General features: G+C 42.2%; 1 long non-coding RNA gene and 1 pseudogene across 1 annotated transcript; one reads left to right on the forward strand and one right to left on the reverse strand.

The window, feature by feature from the left end:
* Nucleotides 1–416: 416 nt before the first annotated feature.
* On the reverse strand, nt 417–11,509 carry LOC135518294 (ATP-binding cassette sub-family F member 2-like; annotated as a pseudogene).
* Nucleotides 11,510–12,891: 1,382 nt separating this feature from the next.
* Nucleotides 12,892–14,561, forward strand: LOC135518302 (uncharacterized). The gene is made up of 3 exons (XR_010452139.1): nt 12,892–13,051; nt 13,579–13,723; nt 13,866–14,561. It is a non-coding gene; the product is annotated as an uncharacterized LOC135518302 (long non-coding RNA).
* Nucleotides 14,562–15,558: the final 997 nt, after the last annotated feature.

Here is a 15,558-nt window from a genome sequence, read left to right on the forward strand (position 1 = left end):
GCTATGCTTCCCTTTGTGGTCTAATGGTTTGCAGGCCCTGCCACAGCCGATGAGCGTCAGAGCCGGTGTAGTACCATCTTGTTAACCGTTAGCCAATTTTGAACTAGCTACCACGGTAACTTACATGTCCATTTTGACATCGCTGGACTAGATATCAAATTATTTGTAGCTGTCGTAAGCTAGCAGAATGCCAATGATTTGTTTTACCTGCTACAGTTGTCAATCGTGCAATTATGACCCAAATGCAAACACGTCTAGAAAACACTTCTGGTTTCTGCCTTCAAAATAAAAATCACCTATACACCATGAACTCCAAAGCCTAAAAATAAACAGAAAATGCTTAATGCATGCTTTAGAACTTGGTCCATGAACTGATGAGTCAAAGTTATCAGTCATGTCACTAAAAACAAAACAAGTCAGTTATTTTGCTCCTTTATTCATACAATCCCATTATTGCAGGTACAGTTAAATAATAAAAAGCTATTTTAGATTAAAAGGAAATAAATTGGTACAGGCGGCTAACATCCTACTATATCTGAACTGTGGAAAAATGCACGCGTTCTCTAACACTGATGGATAAATTATTTATTTTAATTGAGAAATCAAGATACCATAAGTATGCCTGTGAAAGGGGTAGCAATGGAAGGCAACTAGGTCGCACCACAACCTTCCAGCAGCCTATAAAGAGGCATTAAAAGCAGGAGGAACTGGGCATCTTGAAATGGAGTAACATGCGTCGAGTTATATAGCCACGTGAAGAGGGAATGGGAAAAATGGGAGTCCACAGTCTTGGGACAGTGCAGTCTTGAATCTGGGGAGGTATTTCAATTTCCTATACACCATGAGAATTTTTGTCGATCTTCTTTTTCAAATGGTCTTTGTAAGCCAAGATGTCCCGGTTCCATTTGGTGATGGTTTGCTTTTCGCACACCCAGATCTCCTGGGCCACCTATGGAAAACAAAGGAGAAAGGGGGTTAAATAGGGACACAAAAAAAGGACAAGCACATACAAGTGCATTAATTCGAGTTGTTCCAACAAATAATTCCAATAAGTAAACTAGAGCCGACTGATGAGCTCATTCAAAATGTTGACTCCGTTGCTGTATACTAGCAGAGTTTAACGGCTCAGCACCGGTGTGCTATTGGCATGGTCGAGTATGTTCAGACACTGTGGCCCACAAAATGCATTGCCCCCATTAGGGTTGGAGTACATTTCTGTTCATTTTAAAGCAACCGTTTCAATCCTCACCTGTTGGATGAGCCGGAAGTCATGGCTAACCAGCATCATGCCGCCCTCGTACTCGTTGATGGCGTCAGCCAGGGCATCGATGGTCTCGATATCTAAATGATTGGTGGGCTCGTCCAAGAAGAGCATGTGGGCGTTCTGCCCGGCCAGCCAGGCAAAGCACACCCGGCACTTCTGCCCGTCGGACAAGTTCCTAATGGGGTTCACCTGAAGGAAGAAATGTCACCAATGTCAGAAGACCGTTCCCCCAATTCATATATAGGGGTCGAATTCAATTACCGACTTGGGTTGAATTACAATTGACTACAACCCGGCCTGGGTTCAAATAGTTATTTTCCTGTCCTCGGAGCTTTCATGATACAGTCCCAAATGTACAAACCCCACTCCCCTGCCACAACAGACAAGCTCAAACGTTAAAATGACTTGAAAGCAAGACAAAATGTTTGCAGACCTGCCTTCAGATATTGGGAGAATAATATTTGAGGATCACAATTGGTCACTAATGATCAAACTGACCTGCTGTTTGCCTGTCAGCCCATAGCGGCCAATGATCTTCCTCATCTCCTCCCTCTCCTTGATCTCTGGGTAACACTTCATCATGTAATCCAGGGGGGAGAGGTCAAGTTCCAGTTGCTCTGTTAGATGCTGGAGAAAATAGAGTAGGTTCAGCCATGTGAATCATGGAGATTTGTAAAAATGTCTAACAAACCTAACTTCAATCAAGTTAAATAAAAAAGTAAATCCACTTCACAACCACGCACAATCAGTTGGTGGAACCACAGATTCACTCAAAATCGCAGACTACTCCAATTTTGGAATTGTAGGAGCATACGCACTTAAATGATCTAAGACAGTTTAGTATACCAGTGTGCTTTAATGGTATGGTACCTGGTGATATCTGCCAATCTTGACGTGGGAGTTCTTGCGGATCATACCATCAGTGGGGAGGAGCTGAGGACAAAGACAATGAGGAGACATTGGTAGGAATGGAGAGATGGCAGTTGTGGGATATCTGTTCAAAGAAATGCACAGGCAACTGAACAGGAAATTAAAACAACCGTTTACATTTTGTTTCTACTTTTTGACCATTCTCACACAGTGAAAATTAAACTATAAACGATTTATGGTAACGTGTCATGGTATGGCTGAATAACAGGAGAACAATTCAAGTCTGCTAAATGGCCGTAACAATGTCAAGACTAACCTCTCCCATGAGGAGTTTAAGCAGGGTGGACTTCCCGGCCCCGTTGGGCCCCACAAGGGCCACTCGGGTGTCGAGGTCGATACCGAACTCAAGGTTCTTGTATATATGGGGCTGAATCAAACAAGGGAAAACACAAGACAACAATAGAGAAAAACATGATACAGTATAGTTTGGAGCTGGAATCTCTTTAGGTCTTTCGTTTTAGGAACAGTTACAAAAAACAAGTTGAGCAAAACATTCGTTAGGCAGAAGAGAGGTTGGACAAACACGTACCTGGTCATCAGAGTACTTGAAGCTGACATTTTGGACCATGATGACAGGAGGGGGAATCTTCCCACAGGGAGGAAAACAAAATGACAGGGTCTAAAAAAGGAAAAGGAGTTAAGAGTTTAGGATGGTTTGCATGTGTTATTCTTTGATTCCTGCCTTGTGACACCCGGAAGGAAGCTATGGAATTATGGATTCTTTTGCCATTTACTATTATCCCGGAACTCACAAAACCCGTGGCGTCTGCTCTACACTCCTTGGCATGCTGCTTAGATCAGAAAAACGTGTCGGACAATTTTGTGTCACCGTGCGCCTTCACGGTGAACACTGCCTGGCAGGGGCACTATAATTTGGCATTTTGTTTACATCATACCACAGTAGCAATAATAAGAGAACATCCAAACTCTGGTCAGCTGCCTGCATTAATACCCACTATAACTAAGGTCCATAGATTTTCCTGATCATGTGACTTGCCTGTCCAGGAAAAACTCTGGGCTGTAGCCAAAACGACAAACTTGTTATACCAAAAAGAGCACCTGTTCCTACCCTATACGGGAAGCACCATCAGCCCTGTCAAAGTCACTAAACAAACTTACTTGGTCATTCTTAACACTCTCAGTCAGGCCCGAGGCCACCATCTTCTGCAGAGTCTTCTCTTTACTCTGGGCTTGGCGAGCCAGCTTGGCTGAGCCGTGCCCAAACCGGGCTATGTAGTTCTGGTGTGGTAGTAAGGAGAGATAATGGTTTACAAAACTACTAATGTTTGGTGAAGCAGTTCACTCCCATCGGCCACAAGCTAGGTGGTTCCAAAATAACCCATCACCCACATTACCGGCGCCAGCCCAAATTTCACATACTACTTGTACGTGAAAGTGTCCCAAGAGAAAGGGGAGTTTACCTTCATGTGTTTGATCTGGTCCTGCTCCCAATTGAACCGCTTCATCTGGTTCTCTTCCAACTCCTCCCTGGTCTTAATGTACTGGTCGTAGTTGCCCTTTGAGGAAGTAAACAAATACTTAGTTTATAGAGGATTGTGTACCATTTAACAATTTTAAATAAAGGGATGTACCCCCACATCTTTCATTTACTTTGTTTTTATGACTTGAATATAGTACGTTTTTAAATCATAGTAACTCAAAGGCAAAATACACTATAACGTGTAAATGCAGTTCAACACACATTCTGACAGATGGAATTTCATGACATCTAGCCAAATTTCCATGACCACCAATTGGTGGTGTCTATGCACGTATAAAAAAAGTAAGCGTAATGTGGTATCGTCGCTGGGAGGCTGCTCTGATCCCATGTACCACCTCTTGTCATTGTGTAAGGTCGAGCAGCAGCTCATAAAAATAAGTGTACAAGACACCTGTCTGACTTGCGCCTGTGAGTGGACTGATCCATTGTGGAGATGGCACAGTCCATCAGTCCAAGACCTGTGCTATTGAAGAATTGTATATGGTGCAACAAATAGAAAATATTTTAGAACAAAAAGGCGCTTTCTTCCGCGTTAGATATTGGGCACGGTCCTGAAACGCACCAGTGCGCTGTTATTGTCTGGAAAATTATAATATTAATCCACAGTTTTCCCTTGATCTCATTATCAGGATAATAAGTCATGTCATTATCATTAGTAGGCTTAGTATTGCAGCCTTGTATAACCACCACCGAGCTGTAGGCCAAAGAGCGCATCCTGTTTAGTCTAAAACACCATAACTTACTTAGGCCTATATTTAAATACTTATATAGGCTACTGTATCAATATATGATTTATTTGTTCATGTCACACAGCATAAACGAGTCATTCATGATTTGAAATGCAATCAAGAATTTAATTTAATAAAATAAAGCAACCATTGAATAATAGGCGTAAACCGTTCCATTGTGGAAATTGAATTCACGAATTAATGCGACTTTAGTATTTACTGTAATAAGGGCTCAAAAAAAAAAGAGACACTCTACATTTTTATTTAGGGGTAATTTATTAGTATTTGCTTGTCTGAGGTAGAGGACCTCATAAGCTGTAGACCACACCATCTACCAACACCGTTCTCATCAATATTTTTCATCTCTGTACTTCGCCCCGTTCATCTTTCCCCTCGATCCTGACTCGTCTCCCAGTGCCCACCGATGAAAAACATCCCCACAGCATGATGCTGCTGCCGCCACACGTCACCATAGGGATGGTGCCAGGTTTCCTCCAGACATGACCCTTGGCATTCAGGCCAAAGAGTTCAATCTTGGTTTCATCAGATCAGAGAATATTGTTTCTCATGGTCCGAGTCCTTTAGGTGCCTTTTGGCGAACTCCAAGCAGCCTGTCATGTGCCTTTAACTGAGGAAAGGCTTCCGTGTGGCCACTTTACCATAAAGGCCTGATTGGAGGAGGGCTGCAGAGATGGGTGAACCTTCGAGCTCTGTCAGTGACCATCGGGTTCTTGGTCACCTCCCGACCAAGACCCTTCTCCCCCAACTGCTCAGTTTGGCAGGGCGGCCAGCTGCAGACATTTTTTTGGTAGCCTTCCCCAGATCTGTGCCTCGGCACAATCCTGTCTTGGAGCTCTACTTTCTTCGACCCCGTGGCTTGGTTTTTGCACTGACATGCACGGTCAACTGTGGGACCTTATATAGACAGGTGTATGCCTGGAACCAAACCATGTCCAATCAATTGAATTTACCACAGGTGGACTCCAATCAAGTTGTAGAAACATCTCAAGGATGATCAATGGAAACAGGACGCACCTGAGCTCAATTTCGAGTCTCACAGCAAAGGGTCTGAATACAAATGTAAATACATTTTTTTCCCTCTTGCAAAAATGTCTAAAAACCTGATTTGCTTTGTCATTATGGGGTGCTGTGTGTAGATTGATAAGGGGAAAATATGTATTCAATTTTAGAATAAGTCTAACGTTAAAAAAACGTGGAAAATGTCAAGGGGGCTGAATACTCTCCGACTGCACTGTAAATAACATTCACTCTCCAATAGCTAAACAGTTATCTATAGGGTACAAGATGTGTTTTGAATTGCCAACCTAGTCTTATTTCATAGGCTAGGCCTACCTGATGCTGCAATGTCCGACTGTTTCTCTCCTTGAGCAACGGCCCACTTGTCTCGCACACATGTAGGTGATGCACACAAACGTGTCATTCCGATCCTGGCAGACGTTGCTTTAAATTTTATTGATATAATATTAACTGCCTGAATAAATTACACCAACAGAAATTAATTAATTAATGTTCATGACTTTCAGATTTGATCATTTTCCAAAACTTGCCAGGGCCTGGAAAACATTTTAAAATTATGACTTTTCCAGTATTTTCATCACCAGACAAACCCTGTAAATGGTGGAAGTCTGAGCTTTAACTGGGTCCATTTGGGTAAGTTAGTTTAGTGAACTGAGGACAGGAAATGCAACTGCTCAGACCTGGAGAATTATTGTAAACCAGACAAACAGCTTGTTGGTCCATGGTGACCCATGACAGAGTGCAGTTGCTCTTACCGTGTAGTATTTCAGCTTGCGCTCGTGCAAGTGCATGATGTTGGTGCACACGCCGTTGAGGAAATCTTGCGAATGGGAGATCAGGACCAGAATACGTTTGAATCTGTAGAATAGGATTAAGGCTGAAACTTCAGACACTTCTAAATAGCAACAATGACAATTCTTGAGTTACACAACCAATAGGCATTATGCTACAATGTCAGGGACCAAAGTCAAAAGGTAACTGCCAAAGTAATGGAAACACTTGAATAAATGAGGGATACAAAGAATATTGAAAGCAGGTGCGGTTCCGGAGCAAGCTAAGCAATTAACATCCCATCATGCGTCGGGTCATCTATTAAAATGCTGGGCAGGCCATTACTTTGGTTACCACTGCTATGCCTTGCCTGGCTACCCAAATGCCTTGCTCCGGACAGGAGTTTCTCCACAATGAGTCAGGATTCGAGTACCTCCCCAATGATTGATAGAACGCAATCACATTCTTAGCTATTCTGAGTACAGCTGCATTTATAAAATGTGTCATTGGCTGTGATACTGATTGGTTAGAGATAAGCCAATCGCTGATTGTACAACACCCCTCCTTTTGACATCACCACAAACGACTAAGGATGGCAGTCTGACTGAAACATGTAGTGAATACAGAGCAGCGGAGGAATTCAGGTTGAGTCCCCAGGCAAGGCTATGACCCCATAGGATGACAATGCCCCCACCCACAGGGCACGAGTGGTCATTGAATGGTTTGATGAGCATGAGAACCATATGCCACCTCAGTCACCAGAGCTCAAGCCAATTAAACACCCATGGGAGATTCTGGAACAGCACCCGAGATAGCATTTTCCACCACCAAGAAAACACCAAATTATGGAATTTCTGTCAGAAGAATCCATCCAATAGAGTTCCAGACTTTGTGGCTTGTGGTGGCCCAATGCCCTATTAAGACACAATGTCATTGTTTCCTTTATTTTGGCAGTTACCTGTATATAGCTAGTTAGCACAAACTCCATGAGCAATGTCTAAAACAAATCTGTTGTTATCTTGGAACTAACAAACCCTGTGACATCAGCGCTACACTCTTTTTGGAATGCTGCTTAGATCAGATAAACGCTTCGGTCTAGTTTTTGTCAACGCGCCCCCGCACGGAGAACAAACTGCCTGGCAGGGGCACTATAATTCGGCCTTTTGTTTACATCATGTCACAGCAGCAATAACAGCATGCAATAGCAGCTTAAAGTGAGTAGATCATGGAAATGTTCCATGATTTTCCAGTTTACCTCTGGAGTTGCCACTTCAATGGCAGAAGAACCCTGCCTTCAATCGAAGTTGGCTTTTCACATTAAAAGTAATGATAGAGGCACAATTGTTTCTAGAAAAGCCGTGTCCTACGTCTCACACGTCTAAATGGCCTTACTGGCTAAGCTCTTCCTCCAGCCACACACAGGCATCCAGGTCCAAGTGGTTGGTGGGCTCATCCAGCAGCAACATGAATGGCTTCAGGAACAGGGCCCTTGGAGACAAGGAACGCACAAAACCAGGTTAGTAGGTCTTCAAAACAACAGTGCTAAAATAAGCTTATTCACACCCTCATCAAAAAAAACAGGGCATTTGTGAATGAAAAACACAATTTACAGGTAGGTGTTATTGGAGGTTGTGAATTAGATGTTTTAAATATAAAACCTCTTAAATAGTTATGACTAAAGGCATTTGGGCAAAGTGAAACTCAAGAGTGAACAGAACGGCAGAGATCAGATAAACGCGGCGGACAATTTGTCTCACTGCACTGAGAACATACTGCCTGTTGGCGGCGTTATCATTCGGCCTGTCTTTACATCACTTCCAAACAGTTCTGAGCCAAACGCCTGTGCATCATTAGAATATATTGTTGTCCATATTTTGTTAGGATTCGACCAGTCAAGTTAGGAGAGTCAAAGATAGTGGGAAAGAAAAATGTTTTTGTGGTTTGATTTTATTTGCCCACTAGTGTCATTTAGCCAATTCTAAACAGAACCCTCACAGTCACCATCGCTCTTCATGTAGATTGACAGTTTTCTGGACAGGTGTAGACAGTTGAAGCGAGGCTTGAGAGAGTCTAGGAAAAAGACTCCACTCAAGGCCTGTATTCATACAGTGTCTCACAGTAGCAGTGTTGATCTAGGATCAGTTTAGCTTTTTCCATTATAATGAATGAACAGGGGCTTGGGGCGTATCTGGGACCATATTCTCAGAGTAGTGGTGCATATCTAGGATCAGGTTCCACCTGTCCATTATGATCCAAAAGTTAACTGATGCTAGATCAGCGCGCCTACACTTGGAACCTTTATGAACAAGGGCCCAGATCCCAAATATGCACTGAGACGCTTTAATAGGAAAGGTTTGTCTTTGTATTGTAAAGGGTGGGTTTGTACCTGGCCAGAGCAACGCGCATCCTCCAGCCCCGCTGAAGTCCTTAAGCTTCTTCTGCTGCATGGAGGCGGTAAAGCCCAGGCCGTGGAGGATCTGGGAGGCCCGCACCTCAGCCTTATCTGCGTCCAGCTCCTCCAGGCGCTCATAAAGCTCCATCAGCTTCTCACACTCGGCTTTAGGGGGAGAGGAACAGAGAGATGAGCATTTGGGTGGAGGACAATGGAAAAGAGGGAGACGAGTAGGAGAAGATAACAGTCGGGGTGGGTGGAGAGAAACTTCTACTCTACGGTGTTTATTTTAACTGGTTGGAGCAAAATGGAATCACGGTTATTATCCCACCAATTAAGCCTTTGTGCCCTTGTCCCGATGCTACATCATGAAGGGAACACATTATGCAGGACTATTCGGGACGTGGGAGGTAGTGTACCACGCCTAGGAAGGGAAGCTGCCACAGTGAGCACAGTTCCCATGGTAACGTGGTAATTCACAGTACTACAACTAAACCACCATTATAAAGCAACTCACAGTCCTCGGATGCCAGGCGCTCTGCCTCCTTCTCCAGATGGATCCTCTCCGCGTCCACCTCCATGACACACTGCAGGGCCGTCTTCTCACTGGGAGACATCTCACGGGTCAGGTGGTAGATGTCAATGTGCTCTGGGATAGGTACCTCACGGTGGCCAATGGCTGCCAGCAACATGGATTTACCTGGAAAGAGAAAGATTTGTAAGTGTGTCCTTTAAGTGTCCCCGTAGAGCTCATATGTGTATTTGTAAATAAGGTGGGGATACTTCAAATAAACTTCTACACAGAAGATAAAGGGTCTACGGCTGCTGTTCGGTTATAAATGTCAGAAGGGGCCAATACATATAGACAGGTGTGACTAACACCGAAAATGACCAAACGAGGTCATTAGAGCACACCATAACAAAATGTTTTCCAATGATAAGGGTCTTGATGGATAAATTCTTACCCAAAATACATTCAAAGCGCTTACTTTCGCTTTGTGCCCACTGAACACACCCCATGTGATGTAACCACTTACCCGTGCCGTTGAGGCCAATGAGGCCGTAGCGGCGGCCCGAGTTGAGCTCCAAGCTGGTGTCCTGCAGCAGCTCCTGCCCATGGAAGGTGAGCGACATGCTGGTGACGTGCACATCTGTGCTGTTGGGGTGCGAAGCCAGCACGCCAGTTACCGCCCGCGCCTCAGTCTTCTTCAGCTCAAACTCATCCATCTCCTTGGTCAGACTTTCCACACCTGTAACTCAGTGACATGGAGGGCCATTTAGTAAGTAATTTCTCCAAATGAAGTGTTACCCATCTCCACCTGGAATACAAATACATTTCTGAAACCTGAACTAGCAGTGAAGATGATTTAAACTTAAGCCCTTTAGTTGCTCTATGATTATCAACCATTACCGTTGCTTATGGCTCCATTCTCCTGGCCTTCCTCTGGTTTGTCTCCCTCTCCATCCTCAGTTTTTTTTGTCTTCTGGCGGGATTTGGCGGCTTCCTTCTTCTTCTGCGCCTTCTTCTTGGCCAGGTCTGAAGGCATGGCTGCTGCTGACGTCGACAAAATTAAACTTGAAGACAGAGAGCTGGGGGTCAAAGCAGGGAAAACTGGTTCAGTAAGTAACATTGTATTGCCTGCATCTGGATTATCAGGAGCAGCTAATATGGTAAGCAGTCATCAAGTGAATCAAAATGCTGGTGCCATTTCGTTTAGGTTGAGACACCTCATTACCACTACCAAGACAAATGGAAGTAATATCAATTTGGTTGGAAAGGGTCGCCCGTTTGTTATCCTCATTCATGAAGCATGTTGCTGACCAGCCAAATGACACATTAAAATGTACCCCAACCTCAAGCTCTGCTTGATCTGGCTTTAGTTTAACTGCTTGCAAGTCCTCCCTTCGTTGTCATTCATATGAATCTCAATCGAAGACGAAACATTTAAAAAAATTGCTTATCCATCTATGGTTAGACCGATGATAGATTTTACGCGCAGTTACCTAATTACATTGCGCAACTCGCAAGCGTTAGTTAGGAAGCTATTCATATTGCGCATTGCATTATAAATGCCAGCATCCTTTACCTGGTCAGCTGAGTTAGTCATCTTCCAGCATAACAGTAAGCACTGAGTAACTGGGGTAGCTAGCCAGGTGGCCTAGTATGGCTAATCTCACGTATCGTCCTTCTTTCCTGCCATTTAACTTACCATGGCTGGCTACATGACTATGTTATATTCGCTCAGAACTGTAACTAAACGTTCGCTTGCTATAGATATTTAATCAGTTTGCCAACTGCAAATTAACGTTAGCTACCTAGCTGTTAAACTGGCACCCTGGGCCACAATTTTAGTGAGTGAAATATTTAGGCCCTACCAGTTAGCTGAAACTGGCTAGCCAAATTACCTCCGAATCTCGAGCTAGTAACTTAGCTAAGCAATTTTATCACAAATCCAGGAAGTCAGTGCGGGCTTTTATCTTTCGATCTGTCAGATGCCAATCATCCCACTGGATAGAAATCCCCAAATGATTTTAGAGTCAGACGCCGGTAAGATAGCTGGTGGCTAATGCCGATAAACTCGTGGTCATCTTTTCATTGCATTGTGTAGTAACTAGAAACTAACGTTAGCTAGGTTACCTGTATGCTAGCTAACGTTTTCAAACAATTCAAAACTAACAACAGACCCTGCCAACAATTTATCCGATACATTTTTACTAAATCCAAAAAGATTTAAACACTATTTGTGACTCTGTTATATATATACGTTTTAATATCCTGCTGGCGTTTTCTTACCGGTCTTTTTCCTGTTCACCCGCGGCTGCGACGATGTTGGAAACGCACAAGAAAGAATGAGCTCGTTGTCGCGTGTCCCAATGCCGGCTCACCAACCAATGAAACGCCGAGTTGTCTTTCAAGACCAACTTTCGCATTTTAATAACGGGCGGGTAAAATAAGAAGGGTTGTGGGAAATGGTGTCTTCTGAACGATATTAAATAAAGACCAGAAATGATTCATTATTGCAACATCATCATTGATAGAATGGGCCTCATTTTTCACAGACAGTTCATGGTTACCGCTTGGCAGAATTGTCACTTTTTTTTTTACTGGAACACGTTTTAGGCTACGTAGAACTCCAGTGAAACAAAAATAATGATTATTATTCATTAGGCTTAAAATAAATAATTGTAACTGTTGAGCTTATTTACACATCTAAAGACTCAAGCAGGGTTGGGGTGTGTCAAAATCCATTTAAATTCAGTCAATTCAGGAAGTAAACTGACAATTACATTTGTTTTCATGTTGAGTAAAATCTCAAATTCAGTTACTATATTGGTTTGGATCAGTTAAAAAATATGACAAGATGACAACATTCATTCATAACAACAGCAAATACATATAATCCGTAACCAAATACATCTATCTAGATTTAGAAATTGCAATATGGCTTAACGGTCAAGGGTTAACCCTTGCTTAATAAATCAGACTGTGATACCAGCTTTCTAGGGATACAGTCTAAATTAAAGCACTGCAAAAACATGGATAATTTCCTTACAAGCAAGAATTCTGAATAAAATGACATTTGAACTTACTGTACTGGTTGTCTGAAAAATATCAACAGTAAAGTATTATTTACCCAACTTTTTGGAGTGCCTGTACTACAGATTTCTATCACCTGGAACATGCACAAATGAATTCCACCATTTTAACACCTGCAAGACTTCGGTTGGTATGCATCCATTTTATATGCCTTAGGTGACGAGCAAACAAATTGTGACACACAGAGACTTGCGTTTTGAAGTCGGTTTAGTAATACTATCAGAACCCAAAATATAAGCTTGTTTCACTCCGTTGTTTGTAAACAATATAATTAAGCAAACAGTGTAGGCTATATCCTCAAAACATGGTTAAAACTATCATTTTGATCTCATAGATGAGCCGTCCTTGCATCCATAGCTCTGTCTATGAATTTGAGAGTGGTTACAGGCTGGTTGAGAGTGACCACTTGTTTTAACTGCAGATTGACCCTTTAAGTTTCCGTTCTTAAGGTCGAATATACACTTTCTGAAGCCAGGGCATACATTGCATGTTTTGATTTGTGATGAAATATTGGTGTTAATATGTTAAACATAAATTCAAGGGTGTTTTCACTTGTCAACATACTGCTTTTCCATGGCATTCTACCTTAAAACAACTACGTCACAATACTGCTTCCTTCGTCACAAAAAGGAATGGCATAGAACAGTCCCCGCCCAGCTGTAGCAGACGTGCCTATTTAGATTTAAGGTTCTCTTGAACAGAGCAGATTCCCTCTGCCACAAGCTTTGACAGAAGAGACAAAATGCAGCGGGTATCATTGGCATTGGTCATTTTCACCATTGCAATAATTACAATCCAATCGGTGCCCATAGAAACAAGTGGTGAAATGGTAAGCTTGCTATATGATTTCTTCTTCACTGTCTTAAACGTTTTTGGGGAGTAACATTGTTTTTTGTGATTGCTTTTGATGAGTAGACTAACATTGGTGAGTAATCCTTTGATTCTTTGACTCTTGGATCAGAGGAAACTTTTTTTAAATTTGGGCCATTCATTGCAGCATTTCATTTCGTTTGCTTTGAAATAGGGTGGTAACATGTAAGAGGTTTGACATGTAGGGGCACTAGCTATAGAGATTATTTAACAGTTAATCATAATCATCAAAGGGTTAAAAGCACAAAGTTACTCTGAATCCATGTCCCGCCAACGGAAAAAAATACATAAAGCAAGCACCTGATCATAATCAAATTGGCTGATTTTCTTATTTTCCCTATAGTCCCAAGCTTGACTTAAGATCGGTGTGTTAGTCTTTACTTTCACATGAATTATGAATTGATGTCAATGGAAGATTTGGGTAAACTTCTGAATTATACCTATAGATATAGTAAACAGTAAGTGTTGGTTCACTGTCCTCCGCAGATTGAGAAAATGCAACACGTCAGCATGAGCCAGTTTCGCAGGAGAAGGGGGACTGATGACTCATTCAAGAAACCCTCACGGTCCTGCTCTGGCTGCTACTCTGTCATAGGAGACCCCACTACGACATGATCACCCCGCTAGTGAGGTGAGCCATAATTTCACAGCCCATAAAGTCCTCAGTGACTGAATACCCTCAGATCAGTAGGACTACATGTACTCTAATGAAACGTAACTTAAGTTGAGCTGTTTATTAATACTATATACAACCACATTGACTCACCCTGCAGGAGCTGGTTTCACCTTTCCAGAGGACAAATCAACAAACGCGGAATCACCAGAAACTCCACTCCAAAGAGCAAGAAGAAAATACTAAACCAAGGAACTATCCTCAAAGTAAATATGATCACTGGCACCCCCTGTTTTCTAAGACAAATGAATGACCCTTTCATATGAATCGTGCATTGTATTGATGAACGCTGTGTCTTGTGGGAGTGTCTGTTGACATGTCCTTTCCCCATCCCCATTGTGACTCATAAGGCAAGAAGTACAATTTAGGCAAGTCATTATCAATGCCTTCAATTTAGAGCTTTACACATGCTGAGTCACAGCCTGCTTAAACCAGACTGAATGCTGTGCTAATGATTGTTTCACGTCATGTTGAGCACAAGTTTCAGTGTGGTTTAAGCAGGCCAGCTGAGTCATAGGCTGGTTGAGGCACAAGTGGTATTTTAAAAAATTAGTCATTGAAACCATGCCACAACTCCAAAACCATATTGGCTAAGTTTAAAACCAATTAGCAGTTTTAACCAATCAGCATCCAGTATTGGACCAACCCCTTTGTATAAGCTTTGTTAATGTATCAACAAAGTAGTCTTATGTGCCATAACTGAAAGCAGTGTCCCCAAAAAGAAAATTCCAATCTAACCCCAGTCTATTTGAATAAAGAGGCCTAGTTGAAAAAAGAGGACCAGATGCTTTCTTGCAGAGGTTTCAATTTTATTACACTCTTTAGTAAGAACATGGTCTCTGAAGGAAACTGCACAGATACCTTGGAGATCAACGGTGTGAGAGCTTCATGTTCATTGGTGTTATTCCAAACCCAAGGACAGTCGATGATAACTTGAGCGCCAACATTAAGAAGTGGCCTTGTCCCCAAATGGTCCTCAGTCTTTCCACTAGTAACTAGATGTGTTGGAACCTGATAAGACAAAAAAATGCCGGAATAGTGTCGGACCCCAGTAAGACTAGCTGTCACCATTGTAGTCAGCTATTGCGGACGCTAATAAATCAAATCAAGTATAAAGGACTTGAACAGTATTTAATAGATATATAATTTACAAGTAGTATGACAAAAGGTGAGAATGTGTTTCTGCACTTGCAGAAATGATTTCCGTCCTCAATGAACCAACAACCTACTAGTATGGTGGACCAGGAGTGACAAAAAAAATAAAAAAATAAATGTGAACATAAACCAATGATTAAATTAGAAAAGTAATTGACTATTAATGCGTTAATAATGCACTTGTAAATTAATAAACACACAATAGAACATTTGAAAACTTATGAGGAAATATATACATTGATTTCTGTACATTTTCAATATTCATGTATACATTTTTCTAAATGATTTTGTCACTCCTGGTCCTCGATACCAACCTAACAACAACTTACTCCTACTGGTTTCTACAAGGGTGACTAGCACTTGGAAGATGCTCCCAAAACAGGGAACAACGTCACACATCGCTCACATGCCAGTCAGCTTTCACATGCAGGTGTGTGAAATGTTTGAGGAGATCAAGATAATTGTTATCTGTGTGTGGATATGCTTTAGGAAGAGATACACAGGTACCTGCCAAAATAAAGGAAACAGTGACATAATGTGTTTTAATAAGGCGTTGGGCCACAGCGAGCCGTCAGAGCCCCAAGAACAGCTTCAATGCACCCTGGCATAGAGTCTACAAGCCTGGAACTCCATAGCAA

Source organism: Oncorhynchus masou, chromosome 3 (genome assembly GCF_036934945.1).
Source record: "Oncorhynchus masou masou isolate Uvic2021 chromosome 3, UVic_Omas_1.1, whole genome shotgun sequence".
NCBI lineage: Eukaryota > Metazoa > Chordata > Actinopteri > Salmoniformes > Salmonidae > Oncorhynchus > Oncorhynchus masou.